Source organism: Aedes aegypti, chromosome 3 (genome assembly GCF_002204515.2).
Source record: "Aedes aegypti strain LVP_AGWG chromosome 3, AaegL5.0 Primary Assembly, whole genome shotgun sequence".
Classification (NCBI taxonomy): domain Eukaryota; kingdom Metazoa; phylum Arthropoda; class Insecta; order Diptera; family Culicidae; genus Aedes; species Aedes aegypti.
Window position 1 is genome coordinate 277,485,817 of NC_035109.1, and position 26,034 is coordinate 277,511,850.

The window sequence follows — 26,034 nt, forward strand, 5'->3', positions numbered from 1 at the left end:
CATTTACATGAGACAAACGGAAGGATATTCCATGGGTGGGCAAAACACAATGTGCTTACTGAAGCGGAGCGTATACGGGCTCAAGCAATCCGCACGTGTGTGGAATCAAAGCATCGATGCAGTTTTATGTCAAATGAGATTCAACCCATCATTGGCGGATCCCTGTCTGTACGTGCAGAGAAAAGGAAACACTTATACGTACGTTCTACGCTGGATGACATGTTAGAAGTTTGCAGGAGAGAGGAGGAGTTCAAGGCTATTCACCAGGCGTTGAGGCAACATTCCAACGTGACAGCACTAGGAGATGTTAAACATTTCCTAGAAATCGAAATCGAGAGGGATAGTAACGGATTCCAGCTTAATCAATTACGATACATCCTGAAGCTCGTGAAACGGTTCGGTTTAGAAAACGCCAAGCCTTCGAAAATATCATAGGATCCTGGCTACCTTCAGCAGAAGAAGGAGGAATAGTAACAACACTTAATACCTGAGTCTCATCGGCAGTCTGCTGTATGTAGCAGTTAATACTCGGCCTGACATAGCAGTGAGCGTTTCCATTTTGGCTCATAAATCAAGCTGCCTGACCCAACTGGACTGGCACGAGGCCAAGAGGGTACTTGAACTCTAGGATCCACAGCTAACGGGCTCAAGATGTATGCAGATGTCGATTGGGCTCGCAGCCGTCGCGATAGGAACTGCAATTCCGGTTTCCTAATACGGCACGGAGGTAGCGCCGTCAGTTGGGCATCATGAAAACAAACTGGTGTGGCGCTATCGTCAACGGAGGCGGAGTTCGGTGCCTTAAACAAGGCTTGTCAAGAGCTCAGCTGGCTGAAGAAGCTGATGAATGATCTAGGTGTGAACGTTTCTTCGCCAGTTATCACATTCGAAGACAATCAAAGCTCGAAAACGACCAAAGCTCGAAGTCAACCAAAGTCGAAAACGACAAGGTAGAGAAGAGGTCGAAACATATTGCCACGAAATACTACTTTGTGTGTGATCTTCAAGAGCAGCAGCAAATCATTCTGAAGTCCCGTAATTTCTGGTGAAATTGATCATTTTTCACAGTTTTCCATGTCTGTTTTCTATAATATTGCCAATAATGTAGCACAACAAGTACGACATTTGTTCATATACCGAAATTTTCATACGGATGTGATTTTAGTGCTGGAAATCGTCTCTAAAATAATAAATCAAGGGATCCCATTTCGGGGTGAAATTTATCATTAGTCAAAACCGGAGACGAACCAGCTACTGGCTGAAAGTCTCCTTAATAAAGATAAAAAAAAAATTGTCAAAACGATTATTGTTAGTTTTGAAAACATCTATACTTACTTAATTAAGACTCCCTGAATCCAAATATGACTGCTTAATTCTTAAAAAGGCAAAATTTATGAAAATAACAAACACAGCCCTATCGTCCTGCTTAGTCGGGCTTAGTCGACGCCTATTCTCAGATATTTTCTCAACGCCCTATAGGACATCAATTAAAAATTCAAGCTATATCGTAGACCTGAAGAAATTTGACATGGATTCATGTAGGTCAAGTGCAACTTAACGCCCAGTATGACACCGATCAAAGTTATCTAGCTGTATCAACATCCTGGAGTAATTTGACCTTGTCTCAAAAAGATCAGCTGCATATTAACGCCCTGTAGGATATCATTTAATAATTCCAAGCTGTATGAACGCCCTGAAGTAATTTGACCTAATTCTATGTAGATCAGGTGTATCTTAACGCCCTGTAAAACATCGATTGTAAATTCCAAGTTGTATCAACGCCCTCGAATAATTTGACCTTATTCCATCTCAATGCTCTCTATAACATCAATCGATGAAACTGTATCAACGCTCTGGAGCAATTGGACTTTATTCTACAGAAATATTTGCTAGATCCGGAGCCCCGTAGAGAACTGCATCACCATCCAGGATAATTTTGACTTTTTTCTATGTATTTATTTCACGTAGATCAGATGCATCTTAACGCCCTGTATGACATCAATCGAGCTGTATCAACGCCCTTGAATAATTTGACTTTATTCCACACATACCTTTGCGAGATCTGTAGCATGTTTACGCCCTTAGAAAATAAAAAAATATCAATATTCCTACCTGTAGCAACGCTCTGGAGTATTTCGACATTGTCCTATGTAGATCAGGAGCAACTCAATGCCCTGAAGGACATCAATCAGGATGCATCAGGAACATCAGGATGCATCTTAACGCTATGTATGACATCAATCGATCCAGCTGTATCATCGCCCTAGAGCAACTTGACTTTATTCCACATAACACTCTGGAGAAAATCAATCGAAATTTCCAAGCTGTATCAATGCCCTGGAGTAATTTGACATAATTCCATATACAGTCAGTGACATAAGTTAGTAACCAAATGCTGTTTTTCCATACCAAATGCTCAAGTTTGGGGTGCTGTATCTCAGCTTCTGGTAGTGGGGATTTTTTTTTATTTCCGTACGGGTTTGGGCCGAAAGGTCTCAGATTTTCATGAAACTTTTTCCACAGGCAGGGCTCATCAATATATGAATAAAAAAAATTAAGAAAAATTCAGGGTCGCCTATTTTCCCGGAAAACTCAGTTTGTTTGAAAAATGACCATGTAAGCCATATAATTGTTTGGCGTTATTAATTTCTGCTGACTTTCTAATATTAGCATCTCCAGCCGTTCGCTTAATGTTGCCACCGATACCATCACAAGGACCTTTTCCATGTGTGGTTGGGAAAAAGAGCCATTCTGTTTTAATTTTAAAATCATTTTCATGGTTGCATACATTTTTGAAATTTGACATTAAGCGAATGGCTAGAGATGCTCGTATTAAAAGTTCAGCAGAAATTAATAACGCCAAACAATTTTTCGATTGGGCTGTGTCGCAAAAGGTGAAAGACCAATTTAAAAAAGATTGGGAATTTATCTATGCAACTGAAAATGACTATTTAGAGGCTGAAAAATTTCTTCAGGAAAGATTTTCTAACCTTGTTCCAATTCCTGGAACAAAAAATATCATTCATTGATACCAAAAGACGAACGGAGCATTTTTGCTAGTGAATTCTCAGATGCACATGAAAACCAAGAAAATACAGCATGCTTTGTTCTTAATAATACCGTTTTGTCTCAAATTCCGAACAGACTCATATTCCGAACACTTGGTTTTTGTATGGCGATGTGGCTGAAATGTTTCGCTGAAATATGTCATCAAATTAAAAGGAAAAGGCAGTCAATTGCAATTCAATTTTAACGTCTTCAAATCTATTTTATGCCTCTGGAGTAGTGATGATTCTCTAGTTTGAGACCAGTAGAACTAGCTCAGATAAATTTATTTGCGAAATTATTCATTTGAATACGATTTATTCGTGCTGTTCGGAATTCGAATCAAGGTGTTCGGAATATGAGACAGAATGAACACAGTGTTCGGCATTTGAATCAAAATAGTGTTTCATACTTTAACGTAAAAACCAAACTAAATAAGCTAAAATAAACAATTTTATCGGCACACCCAACAACTAACAGTTAGACTTAGCGAATAAATTGAAATTTTTCCAAATATCAGCTAATTTATGCCTATCAAATGCATTTGAAGTCACTGTTGGCCTTAAGTGTTCGGAATATGAGTCAAAACGGTACAAAGAAACGAAAATATTCTGGTGTTTGCAACCAAAGACAATCTTCCCGGTTGAAATAATAGATGAAGAAAATGTAAGTTATATACTGAATAATTGAATGAATAAATTAAAAAAAAATATAATAATCTTATTTGTTCCATAGAAGAGAAAAAATCCCTTTTCAGTGTAATGAAAAATTGAGGCAGAAACAGTTTTTTTTTCCAGTTTTTCTTAGCGGTGTAATTTTTCATGAAAAATATCATCCATTCCGACTTATGAAAATCTTTGTTTTTCCGATGCTTCGATTGAAATATGGGTTTTCAAAGAAAAGGCTTACATGGTCATTTTCCACAAAATTGGCCTGAACTCAAAAACGAGAAAAAGTACATTTCAAAAATTTCAGCGAATAAAGCTTATGAAATTACCTTCTCAAAAATATATTTTTGAAAGTTTTCCACTAATTGGAACATAGTTTTTCCGGCTTTTCTTTACGAATTTTCTCAACGGTGGAAAATTTTGTGGAAAACTGTTTCCAGTTATTTTTTTTATTCCTGAGAAAACTTGCTTTCATTTTCATAAAAAAACTTTGTTTCTACGATGCTTTTTTCTTGAGTTATGATTTTAAAAAAAAAAAAGGCTCAAAAAGGCACATTTGTACATTTTCCACAAAATTTGCCATAACTCAAAAACGAAAAAAAGTACATTTCAAAAATTTTTTGCGATTAAAGCTTATGAAATTATCTTCTCAAAAATATGTTTTTGAAAATTTTCCACGAGTTGGAGCATAGTTTTTCCGGCTTTTCTTTACGAATTTTCTCAACGGTGGAAAATTTTGTGGAAAACTTTTTCCAGTTAATATTTTTATAGCTAACTTTTTTTCTAACACAGAACTTTGATGAGATCATGGAGTTCTGTTTGATCTTCCGACCTTGACGCTTGCTTCTGCGGGAGCGAGTGACGAGGGCAGGATCAAACATGTCACGCGTCGGCCGAGTGAAGTGAAAAAGTTCCGCGATCGGTTAGTTCTGTTTGATCTTCGACCTTGACGATTGCTCCTTGGCAGTGCGTCAAGAAAGCCCGAGCAGTCGTCAGTTGATTTCCCTCTCGGGTCGTGCGCCTATTTTCTCTGAGTGCTGAATGCGGATTGTTGCTGCTCAGTCAAGGATAACGGATCAATTGGTGAGCTCGTTTCATCCTACTATTTCTAATCTATAAAATATGTATGACTGCACATTTAATCGATACAACGGTAGGACGTAAATATGATTTTTCAACAAACTATGAATGGTTCGTCACTTACACGTCCTTTACATAGATATTGTTCATATCAAATGAAAATATTATATTTTCATAAGAGCATATTTATATTTGACAAAAAACTATTTATCATAGTCTAATCTCTTATCAAAGTGAATCCTATGACCCAACGATCCTCCCCATTAACAAACATCCTTCCCAGTAACCTTTGTGGAGATGCAGAGGCAAACAAGGTCTCCAAATAGCAAAGGTTACACACTAACATTCCTTCCCCCAATCCCACCTGACTGCAAGGACGTGGCCGGCGCCGTTATTGACCCTGTATAAATAGAGGCACTGAATTATGCACACTGAAGAAGATTATGGCCAATCCCAGCTGAACTTCTAGTTGATTCTTTGTGCATTTTCACTGACTTCGGTCAATCACGGAATAGCAACCATTGATATGTGTAGTCAGTCTAAGCTAAGCTAAGCTTAGCTAAGCTAAGCTAAGCACAGAACTTTGATAAGATCATGATTTCTCAATTCTTCAACAATGTCCGGTATTTGGGGATCTCACTCTATTTGAAAAAAAAAAACACTGTATTCAAAAACTATCGTCGAACCGATCGGAATAAAAATGTAGCTTTTGCATGTTTCAAGTAAATGGGAATTTTACAAAACAAAATAAATGATCAAACTTTAAGTGAGAAACTAGCTTAAGATCGATATTCAAGGTTTTTTTTCAAAACTCATACTGAACCTAAGCAACGTACAACTTTACATTGCAAGTCTATTCTATCCATTTTGGCGCCACTAACGCTCAGTAATGGATGACGTATTACGAACAACATCAAGATGTTTCACAAACGACGAACAAGAAAACTCCGATGAAATACCTCAAAGCAACCAGCACTCAATTTTGATGCAGCCGAGTGGAGCGCAATCAGTTCCATCGTCTTCTAAAATTAGCAAAGTACCTCATCATCAGCCCAAACTCCGAGCGAGCAGTAAATAAATATATGATTTGTCGTCATAATCATGCAAATCTTTGTTTTTCCTTCGAACTAACTCACATATGAGGATGAATAATCAAGGTAATCTGCTTCCCAATCGTGATATGTGCCACTTGGTTGATGTGATGTGGTAGCATCGTTTCTCATTCGGGTGAAATGTTCTTCGAGTCATTAACTTGTCACGCTCGGGGTGCTCGATTAGGACCGTAAATAGCTGTAACGGAGATGGAATTTCGCGAAAATGTCAATTTTGTAAGTTTGTTAACTAGAGGTATGGAATCACATTTGAAGGTTCCTTGAGGAAGAAAACGAAGTAATGTGAAGGAGAAGTACAGAGCGTAACCTCTTGGCTGCAGAATGTTTTTCCACGATGAAAAATATATTTCGTAAATTTATTAACTCATTACGCGTGATAAAGATGAGTAAATTATGAAAACAAAAATCCACGTGCTCAGGAGGGATTCGAACACAAGACTCCTGTATGCTAGACGAGTGTTTTACCAGTGGCGTGGTCACAAAGTGGCTCAGTAGTTTAGTTGGTAAAGCACTCGTCTAGCATATAAAAACCGTGGGTTCGAATCCCACCTGAGCAAGTGGGTTTTTTTATAATTTTGCTCATAATTTATCTTTCTTTTCCACGCGTTAATTAATTTGGAAGGAATGAGTTTTATCATCGCTCTCTCTCTTAGGGGTTTCCGTTCGCTGCTGTTATTTATAAAGCTCGTTAAAATGTGCGAAACATTGTTAATCATACACACTTAGATTTTTTTCACGAGCTTGGCTGTGCGAATCTCGGTTTCCCGATTTTAACCGAGACTCAGCTAACAATTTGTTCGGTTGATTAGCAACGAAGCACGATTTACCGATATTCGGCTTTTATTTACTGAGATCCTAGGAAATTTGTTTGCCGACTTCTCGGCTGTGCGGATCTCGGTTAAAATTAGCCGAGATTCGGCATACTAATATAAGTGTGTAGACGATACAGATGTGATGTCTTTCTTTGCTTGCTTTGATCTTGCCTCGAAATCAAATGATAACTAATTTTGGAATACCTAATCAAGAGAATCGTATGCTTCTAGGATCATATTCAATAATTACCCTCGTCAAGGATATTATCAAAGTCTTTCTTGAATCAGCTTAGCATTTTATCTGAATTTCAAGTCAATTTTTAGTTCTTAAAACATCAAGGCCATGATTTTATACTGCCAAATACAGAAGCTCTGTTAATATGACCCATCCGTCCTCAAAGGGTTCAAGTGGTTTTCCACAGAACATCCAAAAACCAGGAAATAGTTTAACCCAGCAACCGATTCTGCCACTTTCCGCCACTCATGTATCTCTCTCGTATGGGTAGGTATTAATATTCATCTCTGGCAGTCCCATAAATAAGAACGTGAGATGTTTATGAGAAGGAGTGCATGCCGGCAAAACAAAACGAAACGAATTGCTACACAAGTCACGGGGTAGCGACGAGTATGTAGCAATGTAGCGTAACTCTCTATGGCTTGGAAAGCGCGTGGCGCAATTCGCGAAATCGAAAAAGCTGAAAAAGGAGCGACAGTTATTGCCGGCCGCAGAACAGTTGCTTGCCGCTTGGGATGCCACCTCTTTGATCCCGAGTAGAAATAAATGTACAAAACAATATGACATACTGTTATAGTAATATTTAAAACATAAGTGAACCAATACAGCGTATTGTGAAAATAACAATAACATTACGTTACGACATATGGTTTAAAGCAATTTCTGCCTTAATTTTTTTTTTCTATCTTTATTAACGAGATTTTAACTGCCTTAAATTCCGATCAGGCTTATATTCCAAACACTCAGTTTTTGTATGACGGTTTGGTTGAAATGTATCTCTGATATATGATATCAAATTACAGCCAATTGTAAATCAATTTGTTTTTTTTGATTCTCTATTGAAATTCTGATCAGAGGGTTTGAATATATTAAAAACAAGAATAATGTTGCAAAGAAATACGGTAAAAATACTATTTATTATATCCAATACGTTATATTGTACATTGAAGGCCTTGTTCCATTTACTGAATGGTACATTTTTTTCCGGGCCACCATTCCAACCACTTGCACCCGATCACAAGACTGGTGCTGGGATTTGATGGGAGTGCTTCACATGTTCCCGAACGCTGTCTCCTGTTGGATGTTTTAGCTTTAGGATAGTTACACTTACGTCGAACGATGAGAATTGAAAGGAAAATTGAGTTTCGCAAACCTCCTCTCCCTGAATTCACGATATTGGCTATACTTCCAGTTGGTGCAACAACCACGTACCTATCTCATAATTCAGACAGCCGACGTTTGGCAGCACCGCACGGTTCACGAGTGAAGGAAGCTTACCGCCATTCTTCGGTGCTTCTCAAGGAACAACACTTTTCTGCTGAATGACTATGGAATCGCGAGATGGAGGAGAACCGACACACTGTTGGAATTGCCGAGCTTGCGTGGGGAAGTGCTCGAAACGCCTCACGGTGGCATTCCCGACAGCCACGTCGCGACATTCCTCATAAATTGTTGGAGCGATTGCAACGTCTTTTTAAAGCGATCGTGTCGTGGGTGCTGCTCTGGATTGCAATATTTTCTGACAAAGTGTTAGCTTATTGCTATGTTCATAGCATATGGATGTATGCTAATTGTATAGGAATACCTTGTGAAGGGTAATTGTAATTTGTAAATGCTTTGTGCTTGAAAATCATATTTCAATAAACATAGATCGCATGATCCGGAAAAAAAACCACGAAGCTGAAGTTAGACTCGTTGCTATGCTTATTATATACTCCTGAAGATGTAATTAAACTATTTGAAGTTTTTTGTTGTATTTAGGTGTTCGATTCTATTTCACTTTCTTTTCTATTTTCAGTTACTTGAATACTATAACATCATACTTAAATTTTGCTCCTTGTAATAAGGTGTTCCTAATTTTGACAGCACTAACATCCTAGACACCTACACGTTAATGGTTCCAGTGCACGATTTGCCCTTTGAACGAAGTACCACACTAGACAACGGACTAGCATGCAAAGTCCAGTGGCACAGTCGAAACACGCTCTTGACAAGAAGTTTTCCGGACTGAGGCGGGAATCGAACGCACACTTCTTGACTCGATGCGGCTAAATGCTTGGTAACTCTAACCGCACGGCACGATGCCTACAATCCTAATTTGGTAGCAGAAGAATAGCTAGGGAGTGCAGTGGGCCCGGTTCGCACCTGGCCTCAAGCTCCTAGGGCCCTAAAATCTCGATAAAGACACAGCATTAAAACTTGTAGGGAACTGACAATTTGCAAGACAATAAATTGTAGTTAGCATGGCAAGAACAAGTGTTGGAGGAGATCTGCATGAGAGATGTACAGAGGCCTCATGATTATCCCTTTATTTTTATACATCAGTACTCAATCTACAGTGAGTCGGCCCAGGGGGACCTTGGCCGCCCCACAGTTTAAGGGCCTTCATAAAAATAGTTAAGTAAGGTAATTTACTTTTAGCTGTTGTTGTTTCTATAACTATACGCTTCCTGATAGTTTAAAGTGACCCAAAAACGGATATTTAAGTGGGGTCAGGATCCTATTCTAAATATGTTAGGTCTGATCTACCAATTTATCCAAGTTGCAGGCCTTCGAAAATCTAAAAGCGCTATATGTTTCAGGTATGTATTCTACCAACATTCATCCAAATTCATCCTCAGGTGAACTATAAAAAGTCATTAATATATTCGTTCATACATTTCTCCTGGTGATTTATTTGGGATTATGCCCTGGATTTTACTATCAATCTTTGATTAAACATACCCAGAGATTCCACCAAAATGTCGTTAAAAATATGATTCTTCGAGGATTCTTCAAGAATACAAACACGCAAGCGATTTCACTCAAGAGCAGTGTTGCTCAGACTCATTTCCTCGAAAATAACATTTCCCGAACTACGAAACCACGAACTACTACAACCATGCTCTATCCTCATAAGATAGAAAAGCAGATGGTTAAGCTTGAGTACTGCATACAAAATCGATCAATTTTGATCCCAGTCATTTCACCGAAACTTGAATTGCGGCCCACCGAGATCGAAACTGTCGGATCCCATGTGCAACACTCAAGCCCAACCACCTCCCCCTCCATCTCAGGAATACAACGCACAGTTATAACAGTTCATGGCTTCACAATTCGAATTTCGGGGAAATGAGTCTGGTCAACACTGCTCAAGAGTACGCCAAAAATCATTTCAGGGGTTTTCTGAAGTATTCTAGATATTTTTCCACGTTTTTTTAGTTATGTTACGTATGCGGGGCCCAGATAGCCGTAGCGGTAAACGCGCAGCTATTCAGCAAGACCAAGCTGAGGGTCGTGGGTTCGAATCCCACCGGTCGAGGATCTTTTCGGGTTGGAAATTTTCTCGACTTCCCAGGGCATAGAGTATCTTCGTACCTGCCACACGATATACGCATGCGAAAATGGTCATTGACATAGTAAGCTCTCAGTTAATAACTGTGGAAGTGCTCATAAGAACACTAAGCTGAGAAGCAGGCTCTGTTCCAGTGGGGACGTAACGCCAGAAAGAAGAAGAAGACGTATGTAGGGGAAGGGATGGTAAAATGAACACCTTCAGGAACTCATCTTGTTTCTGATAGAAAAACGAGAAATTTGTATAGTTCAATCGCACAACATCAAAAATAGGGATGTGATCTATAGCAGCGACATGTATTCAGACTAAAATAGATAAATGTTTACATATTTTCATCGCTATCAAAAAGTAATGCAAATGTTCATTTACCTGCACTATGTGGGTAAAATGAACAGCGGTTGCTGGTAAAACGAACACCATGAAAAAAACGTGAGCAAAACACATATTTCCGAAAATTTTCATTGCCCCACCGAAAATACATCCATTATTGATCGCAACCCATTGAAAAAGAATTCTAAAAGTATCAGATTTGACATCATATCATAACGATATTCACCTTACTGAAAAACCACAAGTCTTCCGAGCTAAAAGTTACGTCAGTTCTAATTTTCAAACGTGGTTTTCTAAAATCTTAGTTTTCGTTGATATTTTCACTTCAATTGACCTACGTATTAACTCGTATTAACAACTAGAAAATCGGCTGGGATTGGCCATAATCTTTTTCAGTGTACATAATTCAGTGCCTTTATTTATATAGGGTCAATAACGGCGCCGGCCACGTTCTTGCAGTCAGGTGGGATTGAGGGAAGGAATGTTAGTGTGTTACCTTTGCTATTTGGAGACCTTGTTTGCCTCTGCATCTCCACAAAGGTCACTGAGAGGGATATTTGTTAATGGAGAGGATCGTTGGGTCACAGGATTCACTTTGATAAGCGATTAGACCATGATAAAACATTATTTGTGAGATATAAACATGCTAGGGGGGTCCCGTAGCCTTGAGGTTACGCTTCCGCTTCGCAAGCGGAAGGTCATGGGTTCGATTCCCAATCCCCCCACACAAAAACTCCGTCCAGCCACCAGAAGACGCCGCACGAAGGACCGTGTATTGGGGAAGAACACATCCATCTTTCGTCAGTATCGGATGGTGACTGAGACACACTGACCCTCTTTGTAGGCTGTTGCCTCACACGACACATAAACATGGCAAAATGAACCACCGCACACCAATGGACTTCGATATGGATATGGATTGGACCAACGACAGCACTCTCCTCTACCTGCTCTCGGTATGAGAGGAATAGCAATATGAACTATAAATAGATTCTGTATATATGATACTCGGCATAGTAGTGGCCAAGTGCACGGAGTGCCTATCAAAAAAAAAAATAAAAAAAAAACACATGCTTGTATGTAAATATATTTTTTTCATTTGATTGAACAATTTCTATGTAGATGAAAATAAGGCCGACACTTGAGGCAATGAACCATTCAAAGTTTGTTGAAACATCATGTTTACAATCAAATGTGCAGTCATACATATTTTATAGATTAGAAATCACGGTGCCCCGACAGACCGTTATTATGCAAAAAAATTGTCCATCAATTCTGAGCACAGGGCTAGATTTCTTAGGTTATTTTGCACCTCTGGACCAATTTTTAAAAAAATCCCTAGGAGGAATCTCGAGAAATCTTGATTTGAAGTTTTAGATCTAAAATTTCAATATAATTCTCATTAAAATTTTGCAATAGCACTGAAAAAACCTACAAAAACGCTCAAAAAGTTGGCCAAACTGTTCTCAATTAGTATAAAATTGTTACCGTTGTTATAATTAGACATTTACAACTAACTGAACTTACCAGAGTGGCTTAAGATTTTTTTTTCATAGTTTTCTATAGTTTTTATACTTGTATAGTCGATTTAGAGCTAGTATCAACCATTTGTTTCAAATCTGGAGTGATTTGGTACAATACACATGAACATACACGAATGTCTTTCACGGGGCCGCTGACCTCCACCTGAATGATGTAACTTTTTCTTCCGACATTCTCACTAAATGACCAGCTCACTGAAGTTTGCCTATTTTATTCACACAATAGTTTTCGCTCCTGTTCTCAAATAAATGTGCTTTTAGAGCCAATAATAAACGTTTTATACAGGGCAAATTGACAATGGTGATTCATTTAGGCATGCTTGCATTCATCAATGTTCTGTTTGCATTTTTATTGAAATCAGATAAGCCTTTATCAAGCAACAGTGTAGAAATGTTGTTTCCCCTTGCAAGCTGGTCCCTAAGCTGGTTACATAATCCATAAAAGGAGATATTCACAGCTAGTACACGTGTGTCATCATTATTATAATACGTCATAAGTGTGTTCAGAATAATAGTAGTGAAAGCCGATTTTCATACAAAATACTCAACTTTGGCATGCTGTTACTTTGTTTCCCTATGAGCAATCGGCTTTAAATTTAGAAAAATTCAAAAACTCAAAATACAGCAGATATATAAATAATGAAAACTACTATTATTTTGAACGATTTCGCCTGGTGCTTAACTTTTTAACCGGTAGTGTGAAAATTAACAAATTATGTGATAATGAAATTGACTATATTTGTAGTTTACTGCCAAAATTTCATGCCGATTGCTCCTATGGAAAGAAAGTAACAGAATGCCAAATTTGAGCATTTTGTATGGAAATCGGCTTACACTATTATTCTGAACACAACTGTACATCTCCATCAAGCACTGCTTCAGCACCAACAAATCTGAACTTCCTTCTTTGTCTACATGCAACCATATACGTTTGGGTAGAGTACATGATATGACAAGCTTATCCTAGTTGTCCACCTTTAAAATAGTGAAACTCTGCTTTACTGCACTGCGGACGATTTCAATAAAGTCATCGCCTGCAAAATCAAGGATTATTTGCGACAAAACGCAATATTGAACAGTAAATTCTGAAACTCATCTCCTTCCATTCCATGTAATTTTCCAAAAATAATAGGCTCCTCGTCTACAATTCTTACACTTCATTGTATTTGCCAGCCTATCAGCTTTATGTTTTATTTTTAAGCCTTTGATATTACCTGCAGCAGCTAGAATTTCGTTACTGAGTCGATCGTGATCTAGAAATCAATATACAGATTGACGATGAATTCCGAAAAAAATAAAACGAAGATTGTTGCAGGTATATAGAGTGGAATTCCTGGTGATGCTGATCTAAAGTTTTAAATACTCATTGAGGATTTGTTTGAAGTTGTTAAAGACTTTGTTAATTTTCGAACACTTGTGACATATGACAATCATGTTTCCCGTGTAGTTATGATCCTGTTGTAGCTGGAGTATTGAAAAGGATATTTTTACACAGAATGGTGAGGGCAGAACTCGGCGGAAAACTAGACGTAAACATCAAGAGTAGTAAGTAGTAGAAACAATTTTTTTTAGCAAAATAAATACGGCAGACTTTGGTGGGCTGGTCACTTAGTGTGAAAGTCGAAAAATAAGCAGTAAATTACTTTTGTTCAGCATTGAATGTTTCACGTTTATCGAACGTAATATCAATTGTATATAAGAATTTATTGCTTAGATTGCATTCTATTGAACTAAGCTAACTGGATTAAGCCATGTAAAAACATACTTAAGCCGCTCTGGTATGTTAAGTCAGTTTTAAATATTTTTAATTATAACAATGGTAATAGTTATATGCTAGTTGAGAACAGTTTGGCCAACTTTTTGAGCGTTTTTGTAGGTTTTTTCAGTGCTAATGCAAAATTTGATTAAGGATTATATTGAATTTTTAAATCAAAAACTTCAAATCAAGATTTCTCGAGATTCCTCCTAGGGATTTTTTTAAAAATTGGCCCAGAGGTGCAGAATGACCTCAGAAATCGAGCCCTGTGCTCAGATTTGATGGACAATTTTTTTGCATAATAACGGTCTATCGGGGCACCGTGAAATAGTAGCATGTACGAGCTCACCAATTGATCCGTCATCCTTGACTGAACAGCAACAATCCACTTTCAGCTTCACTCGTTTGCCCGGCAATATAAAAGCACTCAGAGAAAAAAGGCGCGCGACCCGAGAGGGAAAACAACTGACGACTTCTCGGGCTTTCTTGACACACTGCCCAGAAGCAAGCGTCAAGGTCGAAGGATCAAACACTACTCGATCAGAAAGCCCAAGAAACTGGTTGAACAATAACTGCTTATTCCGGGAATGATTTTCCATGGGAATTCCAGGAGGATGAAAACTTGTAAAGGAGATCTTGGAGAATGCACTGAAAAAGTACGGAAATAATCCATGCAGAAATTCTCAGAGGAATCTCTCAAAAGCACATGGTTGAATACCATGGCTGAAAAGTTCATGGACAAAGGACATTCCGCATGAGTTCTTTGGAAGCATTCGGGAAGGATTTTTACCAGGATTAAACAAAGAATGAGTTATTGTCACGCAGTTTGTAAAAAAAGGTGATATTTGCGACCGATATTACTTCTATTTATCACTTCCATACTACTTCGGCTAATTAGTTGATGAAGCTGACCATAAAGCTTATTACTTTTCATGGAAATAATTTCCGGGTGCCATAACATCCACGATTACTCGAATTTTCTCCAGTCTCTAAGAATATCTTAGATTTCCCACACTTAAGGATAAATCTGACATCAAATAGCATTCAGAGTACCGTAATCCGGGGTATCATTGATCAGCGGGGTAACATTGATCGGAATGACTCATCTCGTAAAAAGTTTGTATCATCATTTATTGATGGAACATTTCCAAATCATGAATGGTGCTTCTCTTTCTTATATTCATAAGCTAATGTAAGTGAGGATTTCTGTGAAAATTGCGTTTACATTATGCGTAAATTTGTCAACTTTTTGAAACAATGATTTCAATGGGTAAGGATGACACTACAGAAGATTCATGTCTCACATAAGTTCTGCAAACGATATGAGCAAGGAAAATGCGGATCTTACTAAAAATGGCATCGCCGAAAACGATTCCGTTGTCAAAACTTCCATAAGTATGCACAATTAGGCAGCATTAACAAATTACTGTAAAGTATATAGAATTCCCTTAGAAAATTGCTTACCTTTAGGCGTATTCCGTGGTTCAAAGTGTTTTTAAATTTAAAATAACTCAAAAAGTAAATGAATTGTAAGCGTTTGATCTTCATATTCGGCTTCGGGGGCCATGATTTAAGTAAGTAACGACATTTTCAATATTACCGGACGTTTTTTACATAGGTGATCAATGTTACCCCATATCAGCTAAATCAAAAAATCACTTAAAACATTTTTTTAAACATGCTTCAATCTTTAAAAAAACAAAATGCAGTATATAGTCACGAGCTATGGGTGGCAGCACTTGTTTTAAAAATAAAAAAATTGCAACATTTGTATTTTCAAACGAAATATTTAAGAAATATTCAAAAAAATGATCAATGTTACCCCGGATTACGGTATTGTCGAAGTTTATAAAATTTCCACACCAGTACAAAGTAAAAATATCTACATGAATCGTTACTGTTTCATCTGCACGGTGGAAAAGTTTATTCCAATAATAAGGTTACAAAATCAGGAACCTGACTTCTGCTAGCACCACTCAATAATAGAGCAACTCTCTCAAATGACAATCATCTGCCCATACCGCAAAACCGACCACCACCGTGACCAAATGTGATAAAAGCAAAATTCCATTAATTAAGGAATAATAAAAGTAGTCATTATTTTAATGAAAATATGTAATTATCATTTGCCCTAGCTGGTAGATGTCAGTAACATCATATGTGGTTTTCCCCGTGTCTATCTTCTGCTGACTTCTTCGCCGTATTCTCTGCCCCTTTATCTCTGAATGCGTTCTGTTGTCGTCGTCGTCATCATCGAGTTTCCCCCAATCATCGCCATTATCATCATCATACTGGGGGAAATTGTCACCAACCTTGCAAACTGAATCCATCCCTCACACGTGGAACTTTTACCCTCCACCGTTTCGGAAATGCTCCCCTTGTGTTTTTCTCACCTCTCCAATCCTCTGCACTGACTGATATGCTGGTCCGTGTCGAAGGTCTGTTAATTACGATTTTCGCCACGTTTGACTCCGGTGTATCACTCGATAAAGCACACACTTGCATCATCGCTTGTCCCCTAGAGTCCCCAGCCCCCTCAAACTTCCTCGTTGGTTTCGATGGCGCATCAGATTGGGAATCACGCTGCCTCTGATGGCGAACAGCTAGAACGCATCCTCCGTCCGGGTCGGGTGAGGAAGAGAGAGTGGCAGTGACTTTGCGGTTTGCAGACATCATTATCTCCGACAAAGTGATTCCTGGTTTTTATGTTTTTCCTTTTTGGACCTCCATCAGCGCGTCGAGCACGGCCAGTAGAGTCGTTCCTCCGAAGGGAATTAAGCGTCCTCGGTCGGAAAAAAAAAGTTGGCTGACAATCTCATCACGTAGGATGCGGCGCAGATTGCGAAAATCGTGTTGTTTATGGTACAATTTGAAGCAATGCACTATAGGCCACGATCCAAAGTTCGGCGGCGAAAGTCCGAATAGTTTTCTTATAAAATGAGTTATATGACATGAAGGGATTTTTTTTCATTTCCGTACGGGTTTGGGCCGAAAGGTCTCAGATTTTCATGAAACTTTTTCCACAGGCAGGGCTCATCAATATATGAATAAAACAAATTGAGAAAAATTCAGGGTCGCCTATTTTCCCGGAAAACTCAGTTGGAAATTTATGTTATCCCCTGACCCTACTTACTTTGAAAAATCATAACTCAAGAACGAAGCATCGAAGAAACAAAGTTTTTTTTTATGAAAATGGAAGCAAATTTTCTCAGGAATAAAAAAAAATATTAACTGGAAAAAGTTTTCCACAAAATTTTCCACCGTTGAGAAAATTTGTAAAAAAAAGCCGGAAAAACTATGCTCCAACTCGTGGAAAATTTTCAAAAAAATATTTTTGAGAAGATAATTTCATAAGCTTTAATCGCTGAAATTTTTGAAATTGTATTTTTTCGTTTTTGAGTTATGGCCAATTTTGTAAAAATATGTGCAAATGTGCCATTTTGAGCCTTATCTTTGAAAAATCATAACTCAAGAACGAAGCATCGTAGAAACAAAGTTTTTTTTATGAAAATGAAAGCAAATGTTCTTAGGAATAAAAACAAATATTAACTGGAAACAGTTTTCCACAAAATTTTCCACCGTTGAGAAAATTCGTAAAGAAAAGCCGGAAAAACTATGTTCCAATTAGTGGAAAACTTTCAAAAATATATTTTTGAGAAGGTAATTTCATAAGCTTTATTCGATGAAATTTTTGAAATATACTTTTTTTTCGTTTTTGAGTTATGGCCAATTTTGTGGAAAATGATCATATAAGCCTTTTCTTTGAAAACCCATATTTCAATCGAAGCATCGGAAAAACAAAGATTTTTTATCAAAGCAATTGCAAATTTTCTAAAACATCTGAAAAAAAAAAAAGATATGGGATTGGTTTTAATGAAGTATAAGTCGGAATGGATGATATTTTTCATGAAAAATTACATCGCTAAGAAAAACTGAAAAAAAACTGTTTCTGCTTCAATTTTCATTACACTGAAAAGGGATTCTTTCTTTTCTATGGAACAAATAAGATTATATTTTTTTTTATTTATTCAATTATTCAGTATTAACTTACATTTTCATCTTTATACTATCTATTTTTTCAACCGGGAAGATTGTCTTTGGTTGCTAACACCAGAAGATTTTCGTTTCTTTGTATTATTAAGAACAAAGCATGCTGTATTTTCTTGGTTTTCATGTGCATCTGAGAATTCACTAGCAAAAACGCTTCGTTCGTCTTTTGGTATGAATGAATGATAGATTTTGTTCCAGGAATTGGAACAAGGTTAGAAAATCTTGCTTGAAGAAATTTTGCAGCCTCTGAATAGTCATTTTCAGTTGCATAGATAAATTCCCAATCTTTTTTAAATTGGTCTTTCACCTTTTGCGACACAGCCCAGCCGAAAAATTGTTTGGCGTTATTAATTTCTGCTGACTTTCTTATACTAGCATCTCTAGCCATTCGCTTAATGTTGCCACCGATACCATCACAATGACCTTTTCCATGTGAGGTTTGGGAAAAAGTGCCATTCTGCTTTAATTATAAAATCATTTGCATGGTTGCATACATTTTTGAAATTCGATTTATTTTTGTATTGCTCTCCGCAACCATCAGAAAGATAAATGATTTTTCCAAACTCCGGAAATTTGCTTCTTTCTTGAGCTATGATTTTTCAAATAAAAGGCTCAAAATGGCACATTTGCACATTTTTTACAAAATTGCCCATATCTCAAAAACGAAAAAATACCATTTCAAAAATTTCACCGGCTAAAGCTTATGAAATTGTCTTCTCAAAAATATATTTTTGAAAGTTTTTCACGAGTTGGAGCATAGTTTTTCCGGCTTTTCTTTACGAATTTTTTCAACGGTGTAAAATTTTGTGGAAAACTTTTTCCAGTTATTTTTTTTTATTCCTGAGAAAATTTGTTTTCATTTTCATAAAAAAAATTCCAACTAAGTTTTCCGGGACAAAAAGCGACCCTGAATTTTTCTCAATTTTTTTTATTCATATATTGATGAGCCCTGCCTGTGGAAAAAGTTTCATCAAAATCTGAGACCCTTCGGCCCACTTTGTACGGAAATTTAAAAAAAATCTCCATGAGTTTGATATTGTGACTATGTTTGATGTTAAGAAGTATCGTTTGCTTATAAGAAGTGGGGTTCTGAAAATTTCCTCCAGGTTTCTGGAAATGTTCCCATGTCACAAGGACATCGAACCTTAGTTTTGCCTTTCCTGAAGCTTGAATAATATTTCGATCACTTTTGTTAGAGTGAACTAAATAAAATACTTGGGAAATCCTTTTCGGACGAATGCCAGATTGGTTTCTCAATTTCATAATGATTACTTGGACTGAAGAAAATCCAAGTAAATCGTTTATTCCATTTTTGATCTCTTCAGGTGACTTATAGTCACTTGAGAAACCTTTCAAGACGATTTTGAACAATCGTTGAGTTTTGTCGTCAAAAGTAAAAGAAAAAATGTGCTTCTTCTTTTTAAGATGTTTGAAAAGAAGTTCGCGATCTTTAAGAATTTTAGTCAAAACGCGACAGTCTCCTTTCTTTGCGATTCAGTAGGAAACATTGATTCCAGTAATGGCTGATTTTTGTTCAATATGAAATTTTCATGAATTTTGTCACGAAATTTTGATGTCTGGCCCACAGTGCAATGAGCAAGCTTTCTAATGAGAGTTTCCAATTTTAGCTCTGGATGTATTGTTACGTTCAGTAGCGCAAACAGCAAACATTATGATCATAATAAAACCTTGTGAATTATTTTAATTGTGCATTAAATTTACAGCAATTTTCCCCTGCCCGGGTCGGAAAAGTCAAAGGGAGAGCGTTAATTCGTCTGTCTCGTCGCAGTTCGGAAAATGGGACTACCAAAACTAAGAACTGCCATGCGATGGCCCGCCGCCAGGAACAGAAGGTTTTCTTTTTTTATCTCGGCACTGCCAACGAGTGATGACGACACATAAATCCCTTTGGTGCAATAGCTCGAACCCGTAGATGGTCCAGACGGATACGACAACTGTCTACATTCGGCACACGTTTGTATTTGAAGGCTGGTTTGCCAAGTTTCTGCCGGTTTGCTCCATAACAAGTATTACTACATGCGAACACATTTCACCTAGCGACGTCGCGTGGTTCTAAATTTGGGCATGGCGACGGTGGCAGCAGACGGTACTATTAATATATATTTCTGTGTCTGGATAAATATGAAGCGCCTTGGAGTGTCTTATTTTGGACATTGACGTTCAGAGTGCGGTTGTACAGAATCTTCTTCTTCTTCTTTTTGGCATAATGTCCCCACTAGGACAGAGCCTGCTTCTCAGCTTAGTGTTCAATGAGCACTTCCATAGTTATTAACTGAGAGCTTTCTTTGCCAAAGTTGCCATTTTCGCATTCGTATATCGTGTAGCAAGTAAGAACCTGAACCAACCAGTAATCAAGCCCAGACACCTTCAGCATGGCTTTCCTTTTTATACGCGGACTCTAACCACTCGCCTATAGGAAGTTATACCGGATATTGCTTCAAAAATCTTCTAGTAACATTTCTGAAACTAATGTTAAACCACAGTTTTAACAGACTTTACACTCGGATTATTTTCATTGCACAGCAAAAATAGCGCCTAATTCGTAAGTTGTTCAACGTTTTACTCGTGGCACTCGAATACTGGGTTTGAATTTCATCGATCGGGTATGTTTTTGGATTGGAAAATGTTCCCGACCCCCCGGAAGACTATGTTTTGAAGCGCCATCTATATCAGTAAAAACATTACTTCAATATAGTATAATATCCCAACTAACCTGAAACAATTGCATTGGACTAAAAAATATTGATGCATGTGACAGTTGAAATGGAAAATGCCACGTAGTGTGCGATGAGTGACTGAATTCCTACGAATTAAAAATACATCTCGGATAAGCAAGTCAAATAATTTAGGAATGTCGGGAAACTAACCTGCAATAAAAAGAGAATGAAAAAGAAAATTAGATAAATGACGATGTATTTAGTTTTAAAGAGATCAGAATCATTTCTACCCTTTTTCGTACAGCAATTAATAAATCAGAACACCTCAATGCTTTACACGCAGTATTTTTTGCAATTTCTTATCGTAATAGGCTGTTTTTCATCACGCCAATCTGTCATGAAACGGCCTACTTTCCTGCACTGAAGTATGCAGTGCGGGAATAGTCAGTACGCAACTGAAATCAGTACTGGCATTATTCATTACGCAACGCTTTCTCATTACGCAACTGTTTTGAGTTGCGTAATGAATCATTACACAACATTTTTTCAGCAATTGCAAAACAATGGTGAATGCATTCCGAAATTTCTGATGCCCTCAAGTGGTCTTCAACGAAATTGCAAAAAATGTTGTACGTTACTCGTTACAGAATGATGATTTTTACAACACTCGTCGTAATTATCCTAATCGGCAAGCCGCGTTGGATAAATTTACGACTCGTGCTGTAAAAATCATCATTCTGCAATTTGTTCCCTACTACTATTTCAGTGCTACTTTTAAGGGGCGGTCCATTTATTACGTAAGGCAATTTTCGGGATTTTTCGACCCCCCCCCTCCCCCCATGATAAGATTTTTTGTATGAAAATTAAAAATAAATTGTATGCCGCGTAAGAATCTCAAACGCCCCCTCCCCCATAAACCCTTACGTAATTAATGGATCGCCACTTATATCTATTGATTTCTTTTCGATTCTTGTTAGGATCCCTTGCTTTAAAAATTTCTCTAGACCCGATGAACTATGGTCTGGAAATAAGGTTTACGCAGAAAGATGTATTCAGTGTTTTAGAATGTAATATTGAACAAAACTGCACACAGCTTTTTGTTTCAGTTAGGGCCTTGGTTTAGTATTATCAATATTTAGAGTTATGACCAACTTTATTACATAAGAAACTATGGTATACATTCTTAAGCAAATTTGTAGACCATTCAATTTCAAGCAACTCTTCCGAAAATGTTTTTTAGTTCTTTTTTTTTATCTACTTCGTTTATTTGAGAGGCTCAATTGTTTTTTTTTTTTTTTTTTTTTTTTTTTTTTTTTTTTTTTTTTTTTTTTTTTTTTTTTTTTTTTTTTTTTTTAGTTCTTAAAATGATAGATTTATTGCTTTTTGCCTTTGATGACATAGGGTGGTCGATAGAAAACTGATTTTCTGGCTCCATCGTTTTTAATTCTAATATACTATCAAAGTAGTCTATGAAACATTTTTAATGCATTAAAAAAATCGTCATTTGATGTGTGAAGGAACTAGCTAGGGGAACTGGGGGTAAAATGAACACCCTAAGCAATTTTCATGTTTTCTTGCTTATGAAGCTGTCAGATTCTTTTTCAATTGCTCAGAAGGATGTTTATGCAATGTAACAAGATGAAATATTGTGATGGAAATAGAATTTTATCAACTTTATTATAATTTTTAAAATTTCTTTACACAGAGTCAATGTTCCAAACATGTGGGTAAAATGAACATGTAACGGGGGTAATATGAACATATACTTGGGGGTAAATGAACACATGCTGGGGGTAAAATGAACATACAGTGGGGGTAAAATGAACACCATTCAAATTGTACGGGTTGCGGTATGATTCTCGGCATCTAGTACATGTTCAATGCATATCTCACAGACATTCCGGAATCGATGGAACGTTTAGCCGCGACCATTTTGATGGCTATCCATGTCTGTCTTTGTATTTTCTCCGGAAACCTCTCGGCATCTGATATCAAATCCGTCAGCATTTGCCCTGCCATGGTGTTCATATTACCCCCATCTTGAGTGGTTCATTTTACCCCCAAAGAATCAACATATTCAAATCATCTGTTCTAATAATTCTGAAGATAAAAATACTTTCAATTTCCGTCTACTTATCATAAATATTTTAAAGATATGGTGTGATACGCTGTTTAATAGATTTTTGATGATTTTAGTCATAAAAACCTTAAATTCCACGAGTGAAAAATTACATCATATGAGAAAACGGAGAGACGGGTGGTAGGTCATTTGGCATAAAGTCGTTTGGCATAAAGCCGTTTGGCATAAAGTCGTTTGGCATTATGGTCAATTGGCATAAAGTCGTTTGACATAATGGTCGTTTGGCATAATGGTCGTTTGGCATAATAGTCGTTTGGCATAATGAGTCTGAAATCAAGAATTTCTCAATTTTTCGTTTTTACTTTTCTTTTGAATCTTTCTGATGACATCAGGCTTGTTTTGGAGTCAATTGATACAAAATGACACTTTATTCAACAATCATTCGCTCTTGTATAAACTTAAGCATATTAGGAAAGTTATTGCCAATAGTATTTTATTATTTATCCAGAAATTACCCTTTTTTCAAATATTTATTTTTCTTTTGAGTTTTGCTATTGGAACAAATTTTTGCACTGAAGATTTTTATATATTTAGCACAAATCTACCCTTCTTTTAATTGTTATATTTTGTTTTCTAAATATGATGTAACCATAATTATAGGTATGAAAACTGTTGATTTAAAATTTCATTAAATTTCTCCTTCTTCCATGCATAGACTGTTCTTTGGAGCTATATTTTTTTGTTTCCAACTGACAAAGGGGCGGCAATCATTAACATTGATCTGCTAAAATGATCAGCGAAAAGAAAAATCGATTACAGCAGTTACTTCGACGGGTTGTGCTACTTTTCCCCGAATGTCGTTTCCCCGAACTCCAGTTCCCCGAATGCTAGTTCCCCAATTTCTCGTTTCCCCGTCTAGCTCACTTCCCCGAAAAGTTTTTAGCACTCATAATTGTCGTAACTTTATACATTTCAGGGTGGTGAACGAACTGACCATCTAATATGCACCCTTCTTTATTTAATTGGCGGTTCTTTCGAGTTTTACCGTCCTCAGCATTTTTGCCAACATGTGTATAACCGAGAATGACAGAATACTTCCTTCTTTTGACTGTTTATCGTTCTTTCTTTCGGGAAAAAGGCATTCGGGAAAAGTAGCACAATCACTTCGATGATTCTGAACGCACTTATTTACGTCTTTTCGTTTCATTATGCCGCAATAATATTTGGAGTCCATTCTTCTATTGGTTCAAATTATAATTATTAATTTTGCCTTCTTTTAAAAATAGGCTGTTCTTTACATATATACTGTTTGAAATTTTATTATTTAGTAAAGCTAAAGGTTAATATTTAATTAATTTTATATTTTGCTGTTCTATCAATTCTTGTCAGATGTGTTGTTAGAACGATAATTATTTTAGAACCTGCCAATATTCAACACATACTTTTTTTTTTGAAAGAAACGCGTGATCTCCTTCCGAGATATGCTGAAAAAAAAAAAATATTTCAATCACAAATTTTCACTTCTCTCGATAGTAGACGATGTTTTTGATGTACACTTCCAAAATTAGAATTTATATTGAACCGTTGAAAAGTTTTGCCACAAATATTTTCTCTTAAAGATGTGTTGTTCATTTGAGCTATGCTGTGAAAGTTTTTTTTGTTGTGTTAGAGCCTTAAACATTTTAAACGAAAAATAATCTGCTCTCGAACATAGGCTATTTTTGCCTTAAGTTGCATTGAGAGATCTTTGGATTAGAGCTTTAGACATTTTGCAAAAAAAAAATACATTCTTTTATCAAGTAATTTTCATCCAGTGTTACGTGAAAACTGGAACAGAGCTTGGTCTGCAGCGACATATTCTATGAGCGTTCCCTTGATGAATAACTGTGAACTTTCTTTGCCAATTTACTGTTTTCAAATATGTATATCGCAGCAAGCTCAAAGATACTCTATGTTGTGAGATGTAGAGACCCGTCACGAATTTAATTTAGTAATGCTCTTTAATCTCACAACAATTTTGAGAATTCTTAGCTTGGAAAATCTCTGAACGAACACCACGCTTGTTTAGAACCTACCAATTTTTTTGCTATGGGCTCGGTGGTGTTGATCTCGGTGAAAGCTTAAAAAATGCCGATATTTATTTTAAGTCAATCATTATGCCAAACGGCCATTATGCCAAATGACCATTATGCCAAATGACCATTATGCCAAATGACCATTATGCCAAACGGCCATTATGCCAAACGACTTTATGCCAAACGGCTTTATGCCAAACGACCTTATGCCAAACGACTATGCCAAACGGGGTACAATCGGAGAGACGTACTTTGTTTTTGTTTACTTTTCCAGCTTTTGACAGTTCTAGATCGCTCTAGAGTTGTCGAAATAGTCCCTTAGTCTAAGGATTAAGGATGGTGCTATATTTTGCATAGATTTATAGCATATTTACTGGTGCACCTGGTCAATTCACCTAGCTCGCTGCGCCCCACGCCTTGTTTCAACCGGATTCGTAGCGAACACCAACTTTACAGGGTTGTTTACCGACATTCTCGCTACATGCCCTGCCCAGCGTATCCTTCCAGCTTTAGCCACCTTCACGATACTGGGTTCGCCGTAGAGTTGAGCGAGCTCGTGGTTCATCCTTCGCCGCCACACGCCGTTCTCCTGCACGCCGCCCAAGATCGTCCTTAGTATTGGAATATTAATTTTTCATTATTTTGTTGTACGGTGTAAATTGTCGGTATAATGAAAGTCGGTGTAATTGGCAACACCCCCCCCCCCGAACATAAATAGAGAGCGAGAGCAAGAGCGCAGCTGTCATAATAAAGAAAACGAGAGCGAACAGCAGGTCGCGTGCGCGCGTAGGTAGGTAGCAAGTTAGACATCGCTAGTGTACAATGTTCAGTGAAGAGTTAGGTCGGGTGGGTGCACCAACCGAAATCATTCTCAATCGGATGTGATCGGACCCCGATGGAAGTTCACTAATAAAGATTGCGTTAGGCAAATTTATTTGAGACTTCGAATATTTTTGACACCGATCCGAAATCCGAAAAGCCGGTTGAAGTTGAAGGAAGCCCTGCGGAAGCGGATTAGTTCTGGTGAGTATATAAGTGAACTTAGGAAGTGGTGACGACCCCTTTTGGTTGCTCGCTTTCTTGGTTCAAGGTTTGCTGGCTCTGCCAACAGGTTATGGGCCCAGGGCTAAGTGACTGTCTTGAAGAATTGTTTGGACGGAAATTTTCTCCGTAAACAATTGAATACAAGTTTGCTCAGTCGGAGACCTTCTTTTCTGAGGGGCAAGCTTAGAGATTAG

General features: G+C 37.4%; 1 protein-coding gene across 4 annotated transcripts in view; it reads right to left on the minus strand.

Annotated features, from left to right (window-relative positions):
• LOC5577136 (leucine-rich repeat neuronal protein 2) overlaps window positions 1-26,034 on the minus strand; it is a 502,666-nt gene that overhangs the window by 105,090 nt on the left and 371,542 nt on the right. The window contains exon 5 of one of the 4 annotated variants that reach the window (XM_021855556.1): window positions 20,698-20,787. The exons of the other annotated variants lie outside the window; for them this stretch is intronic. The gene's annotated coding sequence lies outside the window, so the exon portion shown is untranslated. The remainder of the gene's footprint in view (window positions 1-20,697; window positions 20,788-26,034) is intronic. 4 annotated transcript variants of the gene reach the window in all.